Genomic DNA, 13996 nt, shown 5'->3' on the forward strand with positions numbered 1-13996 from the left:
CTATTATACTTAACTGTATAACTCACAAGAACAAAACGAAGACTTTTAACATAGACAATTTGTAGCATCACTATAATGTTGTAGTGACTTGAACTTTACTAAGGTCATGAATGTTTATCAACATTGTATATACTTAACATTTCAAGCATTCCTTTCGTTAGCACTTTCCGTTCAGCCAGCTTCAATAACAATAACATTCTACAGCTGCACATTTTAAACATTCTCTTAGTTTATTTCATCAATGGAACCACCCAGCAACAAGAGTGTTATTTTAGTTAATCCAATCGGATCGCACCTTATTGTTTTAATAAGCCAATCATCACATCTTTAGAGCATTTGGAAAAGTCTCCACACACTTATTTCACTCACTTCTCCTATCTTCAGTTTCTACAATCGGACGTGTTTTATAGGACGATTGCAGATTATTCAACAAGCGTTATCTCATTGGTTTTCACATTAATAGTGAGCTTTATCATCATCGTTTTATTTTGAGGACTCCATCGCAAATTAGATTTATGTCTTCAAGTTAATTTCGGAAAGTGTGAACTGTAAGTTTGTGTGCCTTCATTATATTCGCGTTTCGCTAGCTAGCTAGTCGCGCTCCACGTGCTGATTCATCCCTTCGCTATATCGCACTATTCTTCCGCTTCCTGATTCATTTTCCAGTTTCGTTCTACACTCAAGATATCAGCTCGGATAATTATTAATAACGGTAAGAATACTCATTTAGTTTATCCACAACATGTATTCCTACATTGGTGACCCCGAATTTTTTGTTGTTCTTCTACGAGCGATATTTTCTTTTGTGTGCATGATGACGACGACATCACCGCCAGCGGAAATGCTCGACTCCGACTCCGCCGCGGCCCCGGAGGCATCGGGCAGTACCGGGCCAGCTGTTACTGCTTTCGGACTCAAGCTACCGCCGTACTGGCCGAGCGACCCGGCACTCTGGTTCGCCCAGGTTGAGGCGCAGTTTTTGACGCGGGCTATTACACGACAAGAGACGAAATTTGCCCACGTCATTAGCTCTTTACAGCCTGAAGTAGCGCAGGAGGTCAGGGACTTCATCATTGCCCCCCTGCTAAGGATCGCTATGATAAACTGAAAACTGAACTCGTCAAACAAACCGGCGTTTCCGAACAGAAGCGAATTCACCAGCTCCTCAATGCGGAAGAGTTAGGTGACCGCAAGCCTACTCAACTTCTTCGTCGCATGCGTCAACTACTCGGAGAGTCTACTTTGGAGGAAGGTATTTTGAAGCAACTGTTTCTACAACGGCTACCGAATAATGTCAGAATTATTCTTGCTTCGTCATCCGACTCAGTCTCCATCGAACAATTGGCGGAGTTGGCGGATAGAATCTTGGAGATTTCTTCCCCACTTTCTGTTTCTGCTGTCGATTTCTCGCCTGCTAGTACTACTGGGGCTCGTGGGAGTGCTGTTTCCTCATCACCTCCACAAGTTTCTGCGGAGGTTCAACAGCTTTCCAGGCAGGTCACATAACTCACAGCACAGGTGCAAGCTCTGACTTCTTCCCTCCAGGAGGATCGTCGTAGTCGAATTAAGTCAGCATCGAGATGCATCTCGTCCAGTTCGACGTCCTTCCAGCTCTAAGAGTCCACGGAGACAACAGCGTCATCAAGGAGGTGAGTGCTGGTATCACTGGACTTATGGTGACAGAGCTCGCAAGTGTGTGAGCCCGTGCTCGTCCAGCCGCCGACCTTCGACATCGCATTCGAGACCGTATTCAACCTCCCAGTCATACCCACAGGGAAACGAACTAGCCAAGGAATAGCGGCGACAAGTTCCCTTGGCAGCAATCCTCATAGTCGTCTTTTCTTCATTCTTGTTAAGAACTCGGGCAAGCGTTTCCTGGTTGACACAGGAGCCGAAGTGAGTATTTTTCCCAAGTCACTGTTGGAGAAATCTCAATTTTCATCGGTCGAAGCGTCGAAGATCCAACTTCAAGCAGTCAATCATTCGCCGATTAACACTTTCGGTGAGCGATCTTTTACTTTGGATCTTGGATTGCGACGAGTGTTTCGCTGGATTTTTATTGTCACAGATTTGAAGACGCCTATATTAGGAGCGGATTTTCTTACTAACTTTGGTTTACTCGTAGACGTGCAACATCGCAGGTTGATCGACACTAAAACCAGTCTTAGTGTGTGTGGATTCAGCGCCTACACTGGGACTATCAGTCCCATGTATGTGAGAGGGGTTTCTGATGACCGCTTTCACGTTCTCCTCCGCGGCTACCAGGACATTACTCGCCCGGTATACAAGCCCGACGATGTGAAGCACGGGACTACTCATCATATCCAGACAAGAGGTCCCCCGGTTACAGGTCGCCCTCGGCGCCTAGCTCCTGATCGTCTTCGAGTAGCTAAGGCCGAGTTCGATCACATGTTAGACCTGGGCATTATTCGCCCATCAGACAGTAATTGGGCCTCTCCACTCCATATGGTCCCAAAGAAGACCCCAGGTGACTGGCGACCTTGTGGGGATTACCGCGCCCTCAACTCTCGGACGACTCCTGATTGTTACCCGATACCCCACCTACAAGACTTCTCATCCTGCCTCAGTGGTAAGACGATTTTTTCTAAGATTGATTTAATTCGTGCTTATCACCAGATCCCGGTCGAGCCGTGTGATATTCCAAAGACTGCAATAACCACTCCATTCGGACTTTTCGAGTGGGTTCGCATGCCCTTCGGACTTCGAAACGCTGCTCAGTCCTTTCAACGGCTGATGGATGAAGTTGTTCGTGGTCTCCCTTTTGTCTTTGTGTACCTCGACGACCTGCTCGTTGCCAGTACTACGGATGACGAACATGTGGCACACCTCCGCCTACTTTTTGATCGACTTCGTGAGTATGGCATTGTCATCAACACTTCCAAGTGTCAGTTTGGTGTATCTTCATTGACTTTCTTAGCCCACCACGTGGATCAGCACGGTATCTGTCCTCTCAACGACAAGGTGGAACACATCCGGGAGTTCCCTGCTCCTACTTCACTCACTACACTGAGAGAATTTCTTGGTCTCATGAACTTTTACAGACGTTTTATTCCTCACTGTGCTGATGTGCTCCAACCTTTGACAGATCTACTGAAAGGCAGGAAGAAGAAGAAAGAGTCTATCACACTCAATGAAGCTGAGCTCTTAGCTTTTAATCGAGCTAAACAGGACTTAGCTGACGCTTCTATCCTTGTCCACCCTCGATCTGGAGTTCCTCTCTGTTTACTCGTCGATGCATCAGACTATGGTGTAGCTAGGTGGAGTACTTCAACAGTTAGTGGACAACACTTGGCAGCCACTCGCTTTCTTTTCCAAGCGACTCCAGCCGGCAGCAACTCGGTACAGCACGTTCGGCCGCGAGCTCCTCGCTGCCTACCAGAGCGTGAGACATTTCCGCCATATGCTCGAAGGCCGGATTTTCACCATCTTCACCGATCACAAGCCCCTCACCTACGCCTTGCAGGCTAAGCCAAGCAGACACTCACCCCGAGAGATTCGACACCTAGATCTCATCTCACAGTTCACCTCTGATATACGTCATATCAGTGGTAAGCACAACACTGCAGCCGACGCCCTCTCTCGTCTGCCTATCGGTGCCGTCGACTCAACTTCCATTGTCGATTTTGCTGCCTTAGCTCGATCACAGAAGGATGATGAGGAGTTAGCCGACTTGTCAGACACTTCGCTCAAGCTTGAGTCGATACCACTTCCAGGCACACTCACCACTTTGCTTTGTGACATTTCCACTGGGAGTGCCAGGCCTCTAGTGCCAGTTTCGCATAGGAGAACAATTTTCAATTCACTCCACGGATTATCACATCCTGGTGCTAGGGCAACTCAGAAGGTGATAACAGAGCGTTTCGTTTGGCCGGGAATCAAGCGCGACATCAGGAACTGGACGCGTACCTGTCTGGAGTGTCAGAAGTGTAAAGTTCATCGACACACCAGAGTACCTTTGGGCACGTTCGCATCTCCAGATGCTCGATTCTCGCATGTTCATATAGACCTCGTGGGTCTACTTCCTCCTTCTGAAGGTAATAGCTATCTCTTGACTTGTGTAGATCGCTTTACCAGATGGCCGGTAGCTATTCCGATCCCGGACATTACTGCCGAGACGGTAGCACGGGCTTTTGTGGCCGGATGGGTGGCGAATTTTGGCACACCGGCAACCATCACTACAGACAGGGGAAGACAGTTCGAGTCCAAACTTTTCCTCGCCCTCACCAACCTACTCGGCACTACTCGTATTCGGACGACTTCATATCATCCAGCCTCGAATGGGTTAGTAGAACGCCTACATCGCCAGCTCAAAGCTTCGATCAAGACATATAACACTGTACGCTGGACTGAAGTGTTGCCCCTTGTGCTATTGGGGATACGCACAGCTGTCAAGTCCGACATTGGATGCTCCTCAGCTGAATTGGTGTTTGGGACAAGCATTAGATTGCCTGCCCAATTCGTAGAACCGACGAAGCCAGACACAGACATTGATCCAGCGAACTATGTACATAGACTGAAAGAGCTGATGAGTAAGCTACGCCCCACCCCTCCTCGCAAACAACTACATGCTGGTACCCAGATTCATGCTGACCTTCATTCTGCTAGCCATGTGTTTCTACGCCAAGATGCAGTCAGGAAACCCTTGGAACCGCCCTACAGAGGTCCATTCCCAGTTCTCCGCCGTACTGACAAGTTTTTCTCCATTGACATTAATGGTAAGCGTGAGAACGTCAGTGTGGAACGTTTAAAGCCTGCATTCTTAGAGGATTGCGCAACTCCGGAGATCGCACCACCACACGACGATATCCCGTCATCATCGACCATGGTTCGACCTCCACGCAAAGATCCCCCGTCATCGTTGACCGCAGATCGACTGCCAAACTCTGCATCTACCCCGCCTGCCGAGCCGCGGACGACGCGATCCGGCCGGCATGTCAGGTGGCCAGCACGCTACGTGGAATCTTTTGAGTATGGATGAAAACAATTATATTGACATCTTGGATTCAAGCTTATTGCGATTGTTGCGACATCGTCTCATCTGTATTTTGCTGTATATATTTCTTCTACATGTATTTTGGACAGTAACATTTCATCGATTGCTGCTCGTTCTATCTCGCGTCACTCTAGGGGGGTGCTAGATGTAGTGACTTGAACTTTATTAAGGTCACGAATGTTTATCAACATTGTAAATACTTAGCATTTCAAGCATTCCTTTCGTTAGCACTTTCCGTTCAGCCAGCTTCAATAACAATAACATTCTACAGCTGCACATTCTATACATTCTCTTAGTTAGTTTCATCCATGGAACCACCCAGCAACAAGAGTGTTATTTTAGTTACTCCAATCGGATCGCACCTCATTGTTTTAATAAGCCAATCATCACATCTTTAGAGCATTTGGAAAAGTCTCCACACACTTATTTCACTCACTTCTCCTGTTTTCAGTTTCTGCAATCGGACGTGTTTTATAGGACGATTTCAGATTATACAACAAGCGTTATCTCATTGGTTTTCACATTAATAGTGAGCTTCATCATCATCGTTTTATTTTGAGGACTCCATCGCAAATTAGATTTATGTCTTCAAGTTAATTTCGGAAAGTGTGAACTGTAAGGTTGTGTGCCTTCATCATATTCGCGTTTCGCTAGCTAGCTAGTCGCGCTCCACGTGCTGATTCATCACTTCGCTGTATCGCACTATTCTTCCGCTTCCTGATTAATTTTCCAGTTTCGTTCTACACTCAAGATATCAGCTCAGAAGATTATTAATAACGGTAAGAATACTCATTTAGTTTATCCACAACATTTATTCCTACAGAAGTATTATTGATTTGTTCTAACTTTTTCGTTGCCATATTCACAATTTATTGTCCGCTAAGTATAGCAGTAAATAGTGTTATTCTAAATTATGTAGTTGATGAAATTTAAACTACGTGGAATGTTGACGATTAGTCTTTTATGGAACGGAAAATATATGCTAATCGATATTACACAATAAGGATGCGGTAAATTAGACGGAGACACATAGGGAATAGACGACCTAACTACGCGAAGACCAGATGGAACAGCGCGAAAAGCATATCACAAAGAAAAGAAAATGCATATTTAAATTCATTAAAGATAAAGGTGAGTTCTGTTTTTAAAAAAAAAATTCTCTCAGAATCATACGAAAATTATACTGAATGTTCAAGATTACAAATAAATGTCATTTGCCAAACAATTTTGGTAGAAAATGTATACTGGCTGAGTAATGAGCATTGACAAATTAGGAAATCAAGCATAGTAGCCCCGACACCATTTGTGTACTCCCATTTACATATTTCTGTGTACAGTGCTTGTTACTTTACCAAGACTGGGCCAAATTTTGTATGATTTTGATGACTCCAAAACTTTGCAGTACACACCAATACTTACATGCTACATGATCAACTTTTTCTGATCCATTCCACACTTTTTCTTTCACAGTGCAATCGGATGACCAGAACTCACCTTTATCTTTAAATTGGAAATATGACAAGATGTAGCTAAAAATGTAACTGCCACGCCACATGTGCTTGCATGTGTGTGTGTATAGTCGTGTGTTTGCGTGTGCGAGTGGGTGTGTGCGTTTGTGTGGGCGCGGGTGTTTGTGTGTGTAAGTAATTCCATATACAGATGTGGGTTGAGCATGTGACTTTCAGCAAGACAGAGTGAGTCAATTTCCGTTCATGGTGGTGATGCCGTCAAACTAAGGTATACAACACTCATGTTTATATGAAACACGATCACCTCTCATTTTTTTTTTAGGCTGTTGCTTAACCACATTTAATAAATATCTGTAACTCTTTTTAATGTTCTGAATGCCTGTAAAACTAAAATAAAATAAAAATGTGAATATAGGAGAAGAAAAATAAGTTATTATATCCGAATTTTGTTAAGAACATCTCTTCTAAAACCTTGTATACCGTGGCGGAAGCATACCAGGTACCCTACCATTATGACCTTATTACATTGCTGTATATTATTTGCTACATGTTTTTCTATGATACTTTTGGTTTTGAAGCTTTGTAATGTTTGTGATTATGATTCTAATTTTATCCATATTATCTTTTCGTATGTCATATATTTTATTTTATGTCGTTTTCCATATTACCGTTATTGATAATCCGACCTTATACATATTTCAACTTATCTATTGTTCAGTTCCTAAGATATTATATTTTAAATATTTAGGTTAAACGGAAAAATACACAGATTATAAAAGAAGACTTAGATGTAGACATTGTAGATATAGGCCAATACAGTAGAACATATAACCAGTTGGCTTATTAGCAGAAACTCATTTGGCTGTACATAGATGTGGTCATACACTGGAAACGCAAATATACTATGAAAGGAACTTTCGTAATTTCTTGATATGTTAATACAAAATACTGAATAGATGAACATGTATTACGTTGCGCTTGTTACACCTATCGTTAGTACTCTGTATACACACAAATCCTCTTAGCATTGAACGTAAATAAACAATAATCGCATGTACAGTATGCAGGCGTATGTACGTGCAAAATATCATATGGGATTAGCTGGCAGCCTAAATCAAGCAACTCTTGATTTCTGTGTATGTTTTGTAATAGAATTTGGCAAATTTAGTTGAACCTAGAAATTATATTTTATATTTTAAGTCATATACACTTGTCATCATGTATATCACAATGGCGGGGAAAAATTTATGTAGATGATACTCTGAAAATTATGTAAAAAATAAAGTGACATGACTTTTGATTTCATTTTGGATATGTAAGCTACTAATACCATTTCTTTGTCCTCCCCAATATATCACTAATGTCTATTTCTCTACCAGATCGTTCATCAGCTTATTTTATGATTTTACTTGCAAGAGAATCATAGAGTTTGCCCCCCCAAAATCGTAATAATTCATTGAAATATACGTCTGGCATTGATATCTCTCTCATGTGTAAAGTGTTTTCGAAAGTTAATCAAGGTGGGGGAAGGGTATAATAATTATACAGTCATAATTAAACGGTACAGGCATGTATTTATTACACCGGAGGGATGGGACATAGATTTCACCCTCGACTTGAACATTGGTGAGTGGCAGAATATGCAGGTTTAAAGGGGGTTTAACATAAATTACAATATATGTAACAGAGAGGAACATTTGCAAGAGATTATTTGTGTATTGAAGAGAGAAGCATTTACAAAGAGGGAGAGGGAAATGGAGAGAGAAATGGAAAGACAGAGAGAGAGAGGGAGAGAGAGAGTAATGAAGAGAGAACTAAAGAGGAAGAGAGAGAGAGAGAGTAATGAAGAGAGAACTAAAGAGGAAGAGAGAGAGAGAGAGAGAGTACGGAAGAGAGAACTAAAAAGGGGGTGTGAGAGAGAGAGTATGGAAGAGAGAACTAAAGAGGGGTGTGAGAGAGAGAGAGTACGGAAGAGAGAACTAAAGAAGGGAAGGGAGAGGGACAGTACGGAAGAGAGAACTAAAGAGGGGGTGTGAGAGAGAGAGTACAGAAGAGATAACTAAAGAGGCGGACAGAGAGAGAAGGGGGAGGGGACGGAGCATGCACACGTTACAACCTGCATTGTTCAGATTAAGACGTTACGAAGAGTTAATGGTAAATGCTCTCAGAAGAGCAAAAGCATAACGATCAACTTCAAAACTCTAATATAAAGTTGATGTTAATGTTAATGTTTTTGGTTGTACTTTTTGGCGTTCAGTACAATTTTACCATTTACGCCTGCATGGTCTGGTTCTTTAATACATGTAGTTGAATCAATCGTTGGTAGACTGCTGGTCGTCCGGCCAACAACACTTGCTGCAAGCCGTCGAAGATGGCGTTATAAATGAACTCTCACGCTCAGCTTAATCTTGCCGGTTCCGGTTCTTATAATTTAACTCTATAATATCAGCCAGTTGACGGTTGCAGTCTGAGCATGAGCAGATAAAGGTCATTGCAGAACAAATTGTGAAATACACGGAGACCAAATACTTGATACGTGCTCATGACAGTCATGTAATCATTATTCATTCATGCACAAGCAGTGGCACTTCATGATACACAGGACTGGTGGAAGTATTCTTTGAAAGGAGGAACAAAGGCTATTTATGTACCACCTCCATCGCTGTATGAGTGATTATTAAAAAATGTACAAAGAGGGACCTCTTCATGTGTTGAAGACCAGTGGATATTCGGGGTCATTAGGGACTTTTAGATTTGCACGTCGACAGCTTTGACTGCAACGTGTGATGTCATTTTAAGGCACTGCGCATGCGTCACGTCGTCTCAGTCGGCGATCGAGAATGCGTCAACCTTGATTTTCCTAAATCTAGTACGGTACTAGTATATACCGCGTGCGCATAAAATATACAGTTTCTCAGGTAGACCAGGAAGCTGTAATGAATGGAGATCCCGTCCAAGAGGCCCCTTTGAAGCCATCCGTGGCACCGCGCGTCTTTTGTTTTCCCTACCGTAATCCCCTTAATCCCCCTCCGAAACCGTACAGCTCCCTAGTAGCACTAGGTCCTCCCTTTCCACACACAGCCCAGCCCAGCGAGCACGGCGGCTTTTGCTTTGTGGGCCCGTATTTGGGGTGAATAGTGGTGATAACTTGACAACTTCTAGCCCTCAATCAATAAATGCGCAAACATACAACACAATTTCATTTAGTTATTTAGGAAGATAAACCTTTAGACTACCTTACTAGCTATGTACAAATTTCGGAAATTTTCGGAAAATGTCAATAATTAGATGAGAAAATCATGATGATAAAACCCTTTCATTCGCTCTAACTCACGATTTCCTTGGTCGATTTCGCTGGTTGAAATGGCCATGTCTTCAGTAGAGCTATCCGAGAACAGAAAAAGCACTTGATGACTAATATAAAGTTGCACTGGTCTTATGTTGTTAATTCTGTCTTTTATATGTTATAGCTAAATACATCTTCACTGAACATGACTTAATTTTTCGGTGCTACGCATGGCTTCAAAGCTCGGTGCTTGCATATATTTGCAAAAGAGTGAATAGAGAACTTATGGAAGCAGATGGCGTTGCGTAACATTTCGTACTATTTGGAATTCCAGAGAGGGACTGTGCATTGATATGGACTGCTGTTGATGGAAATGATGGTTGGAGAGGGTTACATTTCTTTTTGTTAAGCCAGGTTAATCTTGAATATTTTCCCCTCGGAAAATTCTTTCGAGACGGTATCTCCATTCATTACAGCTTCCTGGGTAGACAGAGGAACATCCCTTCCCTGCTATTATGTAAAAATGTGTAGAACAGGTGTCACATGCATATTCACCTGTTCTACACATTTTTACATAATAGCAGTGAAGGGATATTCTACCACAGCAATAGGCCATTTTCGTAATGTAACCAAATTTAATGCATAAAGTCTTTGTGAAGTGCCTCAATACAAATTATTTCATTCACCTGGTAAGAATAATAGTATTTCAATAGACATAATCCAAACTGCATACATTAGTAGTTGCCAGGTTGGAGAAACATTATGGCTTGATACCTAGCAACACTTGATATATGCAGTTTGCATTCTGACTATTGAATTACTATTATTCTTATCAGGTGAATGAAATAATTTGTATTGAGGCACTGCACAAAGACTTGTGCATTAAATTTAGTTACATTACGAAAATGGTCTATTGTCCGTCATGTTCATAGTGTTACTTCCTTAATGCATGTATATCGTCTAGTGCAATCTAAAAGATTTCTAATTGAAGTCAATATGGGCAGTTGAGTACGTTGACACGCATGATCAGTCGGCGTTCGTCGTGTTCTCGTCCACTCAATCTAAAAGTTCCTATTGCAGCCATGTGCTAACCGTGAACTGGTCTATTCCCGTCACTTGCTGCAAGCCACCGAAGATGGCGTTATCAACGAACTCTCAGGCTCAACTAAATCCTGCCTGTTCTTATAACACATGCTGCAAGCCGCCGAAGATGGCGTTATCAACGAACTCGTACACCCAGCTTTATAATCATGTCGGTTCTTATATTTTATCTCTATAATATTCCCTCCATCATCGAACTCATACGCCGACACACTTCATGTGTAAGAGGACCCCCCCTCCCCCCCCCCTCCCCCCCCCCCCCCCCCTGCGTACACGCCTGACTCTGACGTTAGCTGACGCGCCATTATGAGCTGTATTGAAATTTCATTTCACATGCTTATGACGTCTCAAGTTGATACGGTCCATGTCGCATACAAAGAACAACTAAATTATTCATACCCCTGGTAAATTAGATATTTCTTGGTTGTTTTTTGTAACTAAAGAATGAAAGGTTAACTGGATGAATTACAGCCTTTTTTAATATGTAAATCTTAATATGTCACATTATCAAAGAACATAAATTGGGACAAGTCATTTGTTTACATATTTTGAAATTACAAAACTTGGTATGGGTAAATACGAATGATATTGTCGTTGTGTTGATGTGGACATAAAATAAAAATGACATAATTTTCGGAAAAATCCGACGTCACCATCCGATTTTCATTTTTTGTAAACATAGTAAAAAACGAACATTATGGTATAACTATCATTTTGTCTACTTATCATTTGGTCTAATGTCCATTTAAGTTTAAATCCGTTTGGCCTAATGTCCATTTTGACTTATCGTCAAAAAGTCTACTACCCATTTGGTCTATTGTTCATTTATTTTACTAACCAGCTAGTCTAATTCCCAGTTTGTGTAATGCCCATTTCGTCTACTATCCATAAGGTCTAATAATAATTTGACAAATATCATTATTTATGATTTAATTATTATTATACTTTATGGATTGTAGACGAAATGGGAATTAGACCGACTGGAAATAAGAATAAATATTCAATATACAATATCTAAAGAATGCAGCTATTCATCTCATGAGAAACAAGAAAAATAAAATATAACGCAGACCAGATTTCACAAAATCATAACAACAGTAATGGCCCGGTCCCACTGGCCGATGGACACAAAACGTATGCATAAAGGACACAGCGGACGAGCAAAATTTCGCGGGTGGCTCCATCCGTTTTCATCCGCTCCAAAAATGGACAAAATTTGCGAAAATTTGCGAAAACAGAACGGAAAATAACGGACGTGGGTAGTATGTAGCCGGGATGTTAAACGGATGTTCATCGGAAGCCTAGCGGATGAAAGCGGATGGAAGTGGATGACAGCTTTGAATACTTTATATACGAGATGCATACGCTTACATCCTTTCTATTTCCGTGCTACTAACGATGTATAGACGTTCCATGTACCTTATCTTTCCTCCCTCTTTCCGTTTTCAACTGCAGCGGATGTGAGTTGCGAGGATGCCCAGAGGATGCAGAGAGGATACAGCGGGCGTTTAACGGATGATAACGGACATAGAACGTTTGTTGCTCGTATTTGTCGCGGATTTACATCGTACACGGCGGAAGTTCATCCGTTCTAAAAGTTTTGTGCAGCTCAAAACTTTTTGCGCAGATGAAATCACAGTGGACGGATGTTTGATGGATAGAGCGTATGAAACACGTATGCAATGAGTACACAACGGATGCATAGCGTTTTCCAACGGATGGCAAGATTTTTTACGTTTTACATCCTCTTTGCATCCGTAAGTGCAGTGGGACCGGGCCTTAAGCAAATGTGGAGATGATTAAGAGGCCTTATGCTTAAGTCGTTACCTATTTCTCCCAATACCATAAACGTTGATGGAGCAAATGTGTCAGACAATGCAAATATTGCTGAAGCCTATAATGACTTTTTCATTTCTAATGGTACTAAGACTACAAAGGACCTGCGGAGGAATACGTCTCAACTGAGAGTAGACGAGGACAATGATTTTGGTCCAACTCATTCGCAATTTAATTTAAATTTGAATACTAAGGATTTTGTTTTGAAACAGATTGATAATCTGAGTATAGATAAAGCAACTGGTGAAGATCCCATCAGCTGTACACTTTTAAAGACGACGAAGAATGTTATCGCAGAGTCTCTTTGTGGTGTCATTAACAAATCCCTGTCTACAGGTCTGGAGTTGTTCCACGTGAATGGAACAAGGCTCGGGTAGAACCAATATTCAAATCTGGAGATATTTCTTCTTTGAATAATTACCGACCCATTTCAATTTTACCCATCGTGAGTGAAATTATTTAAAAAAAGGGCCGTCCATCAACAACTCAGTGATTTCTTGGACGAGAATCAATTATTACACCCTAATCAGTCTGGTTTGAGATCTAAACTTTTAACAGCTACTGCCCTTGGAATAACTGTAAATCAATGGTCGTTGAATATTGATAACAGAGACATTTCTGGAGTTGCCTTCGTAGATCTTCGGAAGGCTTTTGATAGTGTTGACCATGAGCTACTTTTATATAAACTAGCTTGTATAGGTTGTATTTATTGGTTCAAATCATATTTAGGTAATCGACAACAAGCGACCCAATTCAAAGGAGCCAAGTCGCATCCATCAACCATCAAATTAGATGTGCCACAATGTTCAGTCTACCTGAATGTACTTCTGAAGGTATCATAGATATTATGTATGCTGACGATAAGACACTTACCGTCAGTGCTAATGATGCAACTGTTGTGGAAGAAAATTAACTGTTCATTAAACAAAGTCATGGTATGGATTAAGGGAAATCGTCTCGTTCTTAACACTAAAGAAAACTTGTGTCATGATAATAGGCTCTCGTGCTAATCTCAGGAAAATTGCATTTCATCAAAAGAGTTCAATTCACCAAATGCTTAGGACTTTTGAACGATGAAGAATTGAAATGGTCTAAACAAATCGAAAACGTAAGTGAACTTACCCAGAAAAGCATTAGCATGATAAAGACAGCCAAGAGTTTTTTTTTGCCTAAAAAATACTCAAGTTACTTTATAACAGTCTAGTATTGCCACGATTAGATTACTGCTCTGCTGTATAGTCGAACAGATCTCATTCCCCGGCATACAACTAAACTGCAAAAAAAATGAAA

This window comes from Strongylocentrotus purpuratus, unplaced genomic scaffold, assembly GCF_000002235.5.
Source record: "Strongylocentrotus purpuratus isolate Spur 01 unplaced genomic scaffold, Spur_5.0 spur5_scaffold_4, whole genome shotgun sequence".
Classification (NCBI taxonomy): domain Eukaryota; kingdom Metazoa; phylum Echinodermata; class Echinoidea; order Camarodonta; family Strongylocentrotidae; genus Strongylocentrotus; species Strongylocentrotus purpuratus.